The sequence below is a fragment of the Bos indicus genome, chromosome 23 (assembly GCF_029378745.1).
Source record: "Bos indicus isolate NIAB-ARS_2022 breed Sahiwal x Tharparkar chromosome 23, NIAB-ARS_B.indTharparkar_mat_pri_1.0, whole genome shotgun sequence".
NCBI classification, from domain to species: Eukaryota; Metazoa; Chordata; class Mammalia; order Artiodactyla; family Bovidae; genus Bos; species Bos indicus.
Genome location: NC_091782.1, coordinates 42148192 through 42157924, shown reverse-complemented (window position 1 = coordinate 42157924; position 9733 = coordinate 42148192).

Genomic DNA, 9733 nt, shown 5'->3' with positions numbered 1-9733 from the left:
GCTAGATTACTACAATCGTCTTTCTTTTTCCAATGGTCTTGAGAAATGGAATATTCCTGCCATATCTGTAAACAAGGATGTCACAGTCATCAGACTGTGACACTCAGCCCTGCAGCGTGAGTCGATGAGCCCTGAGGGATTCAGGTAGGAAAGCCTACGTGCCATCTATCAGCCATAAGATTGCAGCCACTCCCTACGATGAGCCCTGAGGAAACTCAGGATCTGAAAATACAGGAAGGGGCCCCAGATAGCTGAGGTGGATATCAAAGGCATGATTTCAGTGAGCCCAGACTCTTGAATCTTCCCATACATAGAAAAGTACTAAATTCCTTAACTTGACACATCTAGTTTCTTTAATTAACAGTGATCTTTTGATGTTCCAAACTACCTGCCCTTTATTGTAAAACTCTTATATATCCTAGCTCCTCTTCTTGGAGCCTCGGAGGAGTTTCTCAAGCTATCTGAAATGCTGTCTCCTGGGCTACAGTCCTCATCTGTCCCAAATAAAACTTAACTCTCAACTCTCACATTGTGCAATTTTTTTCTGATAGTAAAAGAAGTCTGACTTTTTTATACTGAAAAAAGTCTTTTCAGTATTTATTCAATGGTCTTCTGCTGAAACCCTTTTTTGGTTCCCTTTCATGATCAAGGTAGAGTCCAGACTTCTTTTTCTGACTGGTAAGACCCTCCGCTTTCATAATTCACTTCTGCTGAATTTCTGCTTCTTCAAACTTCACACACTCCCTAGTCTCTGGGCCTTTGTGCTGTTCCCTCCTTCCTCTCTCCCCATCTCACGGCTTTACTTGACTAATACCCTCTTGTTTCTCCCGTCTCCATTCAGACACCACTTCCTCTGATGCCCCTGGTCTCGGTTGATGGCCCTCTCTCATAGTTGCCCCTTGGTATTCCGGGTTACTCAGTGTCACACCTGCCACCTCTGTAGGAATTGGCTGATGCATGTCCGTCTTCCCCACCAGACGTGTCAGTTCTAACAGGGCAGAGGATGGGTTCATCTTGACCTCAGTTGCGGTTTTGTACCTTGGAAAGTGACTAGCACATGATATATGCTGTGTAAATATTTCTTCAGTGGGTGAGTCATTACACCCTCCTCCAAGAGCTGGAGGAGAGCCCAGGAGATGGCTGGGGAATCATGGCTGGGGGCAGTGCTGACTTGAGCAGAAGACCACTGGGTACCTCCTGTTTGTACATTCCCTTTGGGATGGTGTAATGGATACCACATCTTCCTACAGCCTGTAGGACCGAGGACTCCTTAAGCTGATGTATGGTGGTGCTGGTGGGGAGGCTTCTTTCAAAACTCATTTCAGAACCAAAACCTTTGAGAATCAGAGTCTACTTCTTACAAGGGTACCTTGGAAAGCCCTGTAGGCTCCCTGTGCCTCTTTTGTGAAAGTGTTAGTCTTTCAGTCATGTTCAACTTTTTTCGACCTCATGGACTGTAGACCGCCAGACTCTTCTGACCATGGGATTTTCCAGGTAAGAATACTGAAGTGGGTTGCCATTCCCTTCTCCAGGTGATCTTCCCAACCCAGGGATTGAACCCAGGTCTCCCGCATTGCAGGCAGATTCTTTACTTCCTGATCCACCTTACTTTATATGTTAATTTGTAATCACCCTTTTCAGAGTTGTACCAGATGAAATACTGTGTTTTAAAGTACTGTGCAAGCTAGAATATGTCAATATTTATAGCATATTATTGACATAAAATCCTATGTGGGAAACATGATGTTTTTCATCTGTCCATGGGTTTTTCTACAGAGATGATCTTGCGGTGACATGTGCCAATCCCAATCATGTGAAATATAAAAGTAGCTAATGATTGACTACTATAAAATCATTGTGCTAGGACACTTTGGAAGAGTTGGAGTATCATTCAGACCTATGCAAAGAATAAAATTTAATTGACTAAAAATACATTCAATGCAAATTTACAGTAACTGTTGAAAGTTAAATCAATCTTCAAATTTGCTAAATACCAAAATAATACTTTCCCTTGAAATCTTATGCTTGTGCCTATGCTATTTATAGGCATGTTTATTGAGCTAAAATAAATGTAATTATAGGGCTTCCCCGGTGGCTCAGTGCTAAAGAGTCCGCCTGCCAGTGCAATAGACACAGGTTCGATCCCTGAACCGGGAGGATCCCACATGCCACAGAGCCACTCAGCCCATGCACCACAACTATTGAGCCTGTGCTCTAGAGCTGGGGAGCCGCAACTACTGAAGCCCGAGCACCCTAGAGCCTGTGCTCAGCAACAAGAGACACCAGTGCAATGAGAAGCCAGAGCACCACAATTCGAGAAGAGCCCCCGCTCACAGCACCTAAAGAAAAGCTCGAGCAGCTGTGAAGACCCAACACAGTCCCAAAATAATAATAATAAATAAATGAGTAAAATTATTTTTAAAATATATACAATATAGATGTGAGCATTATCATTGATATCCTGGCTTGAAACCTCTCACTATATAGTTAAACATGCCAAGGAGTAAGACACCCTAGATGATAAGCCACATATTTTCTTAGCAAGACCTTTCATTTTAACAGCATGGAAAGAGAGAGATGCAATGAGTTACCTGGATACTGGGTATAGCCCTAAAACTCTAGATATGTGTTGTGTGTGCGCTCAGCCACATCTGACTCTTTGTGACCCCATGGACTCTAGCCCGCCAGGCTCCTCTGTCCAAGGAATTCTCCAGGCAAGACTATTGGAGCAGTCTGCCATTTCCTTCTCCAGGGGATCTTCCTGACCCAGGGATTGAACCCGTGTCTTGCATTTCCTGCACTGACAGGCAGATTCTTTACCACTGTGCCACCTGGGAAGCCCAAAAACTTTAGGCATGTTACTACTCATGAAACCATCTGATGGTTTAGGGAAGAAGCGAAGGAGGTTCAGAGGCTGTAAGTCCTTCCTGCCTTCCCAGAGCCACAAGCATCAGCAGGACACGAGGTTTGTGTTTGAACCCACTCTGCCTCCAGTAAGCCACCAACCCCATCCCTGCAAAATTTAAAAAACGAACAAAGCAAAACCAACCACTTCAAATGTAAACATGACTTTTTACCAGGATCAACTCTCTTTCTTTTTTAAAGATGATTCATACTAAACAGTAAGGACTGAGCTTTCTAAAATATAGTCTCTAGGAATAATGTTAATTATCTCTACTGAAGTAACATAATTGGTTTTCTCATTCTTATAACGAAGTTCTGAACAATCACCAGGGTATTTCAGTTAAAACCAAACCACAACCTTCAGAAGTTATGAGTCAGGAAGGTGAGATTAGGCAAATGTCTTTATAATAATTTTAATTGAGGGCAGCTGAAAAATGCCTGTATTGATTTCCTTGTGAAAGATGGCCTTGCTGTGTCTAACAGAAAGTACTTTGATATCTAGCAAAAAAATCCTCCAGTTTTTTCTGGGAGAAAAAAAACTTGTGATAATTTATGTTTATTTAAAATAATGTATAAAAGGTGTATTTAAAATATTTCACATGTATTTAAAATATACACGATGTAAGACTGTTAGCAAAAGTACTTTTGTAATCACAAGGACAAAAATAGAATTCCTCATAGGGTGTTGCTATGGTGACTACTAGTAATTTATGACTGTGCCGATTTCTGTGTTTGTTATTTCATTATCAGTAAACAGCTAGTATTTGAGGGAGTAATTATATAGTAAATGCCACATACTAAAGATGTTTAAGGCTGCAGTGTGTCAGCGGACAGATCACTTTTGCATCCACATAAGCTATATATGCAAACCTTCTTGTAGGATGGTGGAATGTTTGTCTCAGGAGATCAATAAAGGCATTATTTTAAAACAAACTGTGGGAGATAACCATTATGGTCTCTCTGTCACTCCTATCTGCTTCTTATAAATAATACCCACCTCTTTGTTTTTGTTTTTCTAAATCCCATAAGGATTTATGTTATAGGCAATATGCACTGAAAAACATAGGAATCAAAAAATACCAAGAATCCAACATTTTTCCCTCCTATCAAGAAAACTACTAGAAATATTTGACTGTATGGACTTCAATTTTTATTTCCTGCCGTAAATGGACTCATACAACATAAACTGTTTTGTAACTTGCATTTTTCAACTCAGAAGTACAATATCTTTTCATGTAAATAAATCTACTCCCACTGTATCATTCTGAATGATGTAACATTGTGTAGTTTCCCTGTTATGTGTTTAGGGACTCTCATCCCTAAAGATGATCATAAACACATTTCTGTTTCTGTTTTCTGGCAAGTTGGCAAGTAAAATAATTTGAACATTGCTCATTTAACAGCAACCTACACCACTGGGAGGGCAGACAGCTGCTTGCTCACCCAGGACCCTGCTTCCTATTGTCCTTATTCTTGGTCACTGCTCCTCAGAGGGCAGAAGATCTGTCTTGCAAATTCACCTCAAGATTCTCACCCTGTCCAGGAAGCTGCATTCCCCTTATCACAGTTAGCATTCTGCACACTGAGATCTCAAGTATGCTTGAAAAGTCCAAGAGATAAAACATTTCAAAAAGGCAACCGTTATATCTTACTTTTCATTGTTGTAGTTGTTCAGTGGCTAAGTTGCACCCAACTATTTGCAACCCCATGGGCTGCAACATACCAGGTTTCCCTGTCCTCCACTATCTCCTAGAGTTTGCTCAAACCCAAGTCCACTGAATCAATGATGCCATCCAACCAACTCATCCTCTGTCATCCTCTTCTGCTCTCAATCTTGCCCAGCATCAGGGTCTTTTCTAATGAGTCAGCTCTTCGCATCAGGTGGCCAAAGTACTGGAGCTTCAGCTTCAGCATCAGTCCTTCCAATGAATATTCACGGTTGATTTTCTTTAGGATTGATTGGTTTGCTCTCCTTGGAGTCCAAGGGACCCCAAGAGTCTTCCCCAGCACCACAGTTCAAAAGGATCAATTATTTTGTGCTCAACCTTCTTTATGGTCCAACTCTCATATCGATACATGACTACTGCAAACACCATAGCTTTGACTCCATGGACCTTTTCATTGATTGGGGATAAAGGCTACCTGCCTTTGCAAAGTGTAACTGACAGAAGAGTGTTTGCAATTAAAGATCCATACATTTTTCTTTTGTCATTTAGAAACAAGAAATTACTGTCAGGAAAATAAAGTGATCAGCTATTTTAAGCACCAAATGCAGTCATTCTAAACGTCAGGATCATGAAAGCAATAATCATTTCTAGTAATTAATACGTACATTTCCTCTCTATGGAATACAATTTAATTCCTGAACCAAACATATTATTTTAAAAGGAGGATATTGCTTTATCCTCCTTAACTTAAGGAGGAAAATCAGTGCTAACTTGTTAAATCCTAGAGTATTAGCCCTTAACCATCACACCAAACTGTGGAAAATTCTTAAAGAGATGGGAATACCAGACCACCTGATCTGACTCCTGAGAAATCTGTATGCAGGTCAAGAAGCAACAGTTAGAATTTGGACATTGAACAACAGACTGGTTTCAAATCGGGAAAGGAGTATGTCAAGGCTATTGTCACCCTGCTTATTTAACTTATGTGCAGAGTACATCATGAGAAATGCTGGAGTGGATGAAGCACAAGCTGGAATCAAGATTGCCAGGGGAAATATCAATAACCTCAGATATGCAGATGACACCAGACTTACGGCAGAAAGCAAAGAAGATCTAAAGAGCCTCTAGAGGAAAGTGAAAGAGGAGAGTAAAAAAGTTGGCTTAAAACTCAACATTCACAAAACTAAGATCATAACATTTGGTCCCATCACTTCATGGCAAATAGAAGGGGAAACAGTGGCTGACTTTATTTTGGGGGGGCTCCAAAATCATTGTAGATGGTGGTTGTATCCATGAAATTAAAAGACGCTTGCTCCTTGGAAGAAAAGTTATGACCAACCTAGATAGCATATTCGGAGAAGGCAATGGCACCCCACTCCAGTACTTTGCCTGGAAAATCCCATGGATGGAGGAGCCTGGGAGGCTGCAGTCCATGGGATCGCTAAGAGTCGGACACGACTGAGCGACTTCCCTTTCACTTTTCCCTTTCATGCATTGGAGAAGGAAATGGCAACCCACTCCAGTGTTCTTGCCTGGAGAATCCCAGGGATGGGGGAGCCTGGTGGCTGCCATCTGTGGGATCACACAGAGTCGGACATGACTGAAGTGACTTAGCAGCAGCAGATAGCATATTAAAAAGCAGAGACATTACTTTGCCAAGGTCCATCTAGTCAAAGCTATGGTTTTTCCAGTAGTCATGTATGGATGTGAGAGTTGGACTATAAAGAAAGCTGAGCACCGAAGAATTGATGCTTTTGAACTATGGTGTTGGAGAAGACTCTTGAGAGTCCCTTGGACTGCAAGGAGATTCAACTAGTCCATCCTAAAGGAAATCAGTCCTGAATATTCATTGGAAGGACTGATGTTGAAGCTGAAACTCCAATCCTTTGGCCACCTGATGTGAAGAACTGACTCATTTCCCTGATGCTGGGAAAGATTGAAAGTGGGAGGAGAAGGGGACGACAGAGGGTGAGATGGTTGGATGGCATCACCAACTCAATGGACATGAGTCTGAGTAAACTCTAGGTGTTGGTGATGGACAGGGAGGCCTGGCGTGCTGCAGGCCATGGGGTCACAAAGAGTTAGACATGACTGAGCGACTGAACTGAACTGAACTGATGGGACTGACCCGTGCCAGTGGTTCTCAGCCTGTGACCCCCTACCGGTAGCATCAGCATCACTTGGGAACTTGTAATAAATGCGTTTATGACTAAAAGACCACTTTCCAGCAGGTTCAATTAATTACCCCTGCACCCAAGGATCAAGTTGAATATCTACCAAGAGTTGATTATTATCTCTTCTGAAACCTAATTTATTGCCATTTGTACTGGAGTATGGTGAGACCACTCAAGATGGCGGTTCCCTTGCTCTTTGTACATCTCCTGCATGGCCAGTGCCTGCTTCACTCACATGCCTATCCGGTCCTCTTAATTATAAGTCTTAATCAGTAACTGGCTACGTGCTTGCCCGCTGCCCCAGACACTGGTTTCCCTGGTGACTGATGAGAAAACCTCACACTGATTCCCCATATAAAGGGCAGTCTCCTTGTCCCTCAAGCAGCGAAGGCTGCAATTGTGTCCTGCCTGCTCTTACTGTCTGCTGTTCACAGTGGGGTGTCACTCTACGCCCTTTTGTTTCAGACACCTAGAAACATAGACCTTTTGGTTCAGACATATAGAGCGGTTGTTCAGACAGCGGTTGCATCTCTGTGTCTAGTAGCGGTTGATGTTTCTGTCACTGTCTCTGGGCTCTTTCTTTCATCTAAAAGGCTCATAAGCCTGTGACATCCAGCCCAACTACTAGCTATTACATTTAATTTTGAAAAGCATTTTTTCTTAAATATGATCTAAAGGAATAGACAAGATTATATAAAAAAAGAAATCTTTGAAGCTTATATTCATATGGTTTCATAAAATGTACAAATTTCACCCTCCAATTCAAGAAAACTAAACCTGCAATTATAGGTAATACATTACGATGCGATCTTTGTAACTAATACAATTATGTAAAGTTTAAAAATAAAATTAAAAAAAAATAAAACAAATGTACTTTGAAAGACACTAGCAAGAAGCTGAAAGACTTCTTTAAAATCCTTTTTTTTTTTTTAATAAAATGCCCTTAGAGAGTTGAAAAGAATTTAGGAAAGGTATTTACAGTTTAACTAAATAATAAAGGTCCTGAGTCCATCCTAAAAAAAAAAAAAAAAAAGAATTCCGACCACGCTTCCATGTTACATCAAAGTGCTTTCAAGTGAAAATGTTAGTCGCTCAGTTGTGCCCGATTCTTTGCAACCCCATGGACAGCCACCTGTCCATGTAATTCTCCAGACAAGAATACTGGAGTGGGTTGCCATTCACATCTCCAGGAGATCTTCCTGACCCAGGGATTGAACCTGGGTCTACTGAATTGCAGGCAGGTTCTTTACCGTCCATTTTCAAGTGAAAGTAAAACATTTATACTTTCACTTTCAAGTGAAAGTATATATAATTGTTTTAGGTTGAAACAAAATATTTAGGGTATATATACACTGCTTTGTTTAAGACTCCCTAACTATTTTTATTAACTAATAATCTCCGCACATGATTCATCTATTGTATTTTTAAGAAATTTTCTAACACTTAATATATTGACCCTAAAATGTGTGTTTCATATTTTAAATTTAAAATGAGGGCTTTTTTCCTCACATGCCATTCAAAATTATAAAAATATATTTTTTAAACCACTTAAGGAGTTAGCAATTTTTAAAAAGTTGAAATATGCTATCATATATTTAACCAATGCTTCTTTATTGGAGGATTTGGTTATTTTCCATTTGGCAGTAAGTTATTGCAAACAATTTTACAGTCAACACCAAAATACCAGCTTATTAGTCTTAAATTTCATCTCATAAATTCATGAAATGAACATTTTGATTTTTAGCAATGCAGGAAATTGCAATTTCCAGAGGCATATTATGGCAATGAGCAATTGCTGATTAGTCCAGAATACTTGGAACCATTTGTTTTATTTAATTCTCCAAAAAAGGACAATTTATCCCTTTGTCCTTCTAGACTTGTTGAAATCTGTACAACTTGAATGAGGGAAATTCACACCAGAAAAAAAGCCAAACAAGCAGTTACCAGCTGCAGCTGATGTAGAGAAATTCACTTGGACGTTCGTCCTTGACTTCAGGTGCTAGGGGCCTGCCAATTAGGTGCTAGAAAGAGGAACTTCTCTAGTGCAACCCTGTCTACAACAAAGCAACATCTAATTTATTCACGCTCTGGTCTTGAGGCAGTTTATTGTCAATACCAAATCATTCTATTAGATAGTCTTTTTTAATTGAACTTTTTATTTTGCAATTGTAAGAAATAATACAGCGAAATACAATGTGCTCTTTTTCCAGACTTTCCCAGAGGTAACATCCTGCAAGACTGTGGTGTAATACAATACCACAGCCAGGATGTCTACATCAATTCAATCTAGACCCAGGCTATTTCCATGGCTCCAAGGACCCTTCATGCTGCCCTTTTAAAATTATTTTATAGTTTTTATGGGGCTTCCCTGGTGGTGCAATGGTTAAGACTTCGTCTTCCAATGCAGGAAGTATGCGGTTCCTAGTCAGGGAGCTAAGAAGATCCCACATACCTCAGGGCCAAGAAACCAAAAAATAACACAGAAGCAATACTGTAAAAAATTCAATAAAGACTTTAAAAATGGTCTACATTTAAAAAAAAGTATTTTAAAAAATAATAAGATTATTTTATAGTTTTAAATTTCTGAGTTGAAAGTCACATAACATGCACCATCTTAACATTTTTTAGTGCACAATTTGGTAATAAGTATATTCATATTGTTGTACAACTGTCTACACTCTTTTCTTAACTGAAGTATAGTTGACTTACAGTACTATGTTAGTTTCAGGTATCCAACATAGTGATTCACTATTTTTATAGATTCTACTCCATTTAAAGTTACTACAAAATAATGGCTATATTTCCCTGTGCTACAATATATGCCTGTTGCTTATCTATTTTACACAGAGTTGTTTGTATCTCTTAATCTCATACCCTTTACTGCCCCTCCCCCATTCCTTCTCCCCATTGGTAACCACTAGGCCTGTTTTACTTGTCTGTGAGTTTGTTTAAAATATCTTTGCTGTTGTTTCTTCTTACTCCAGTCTT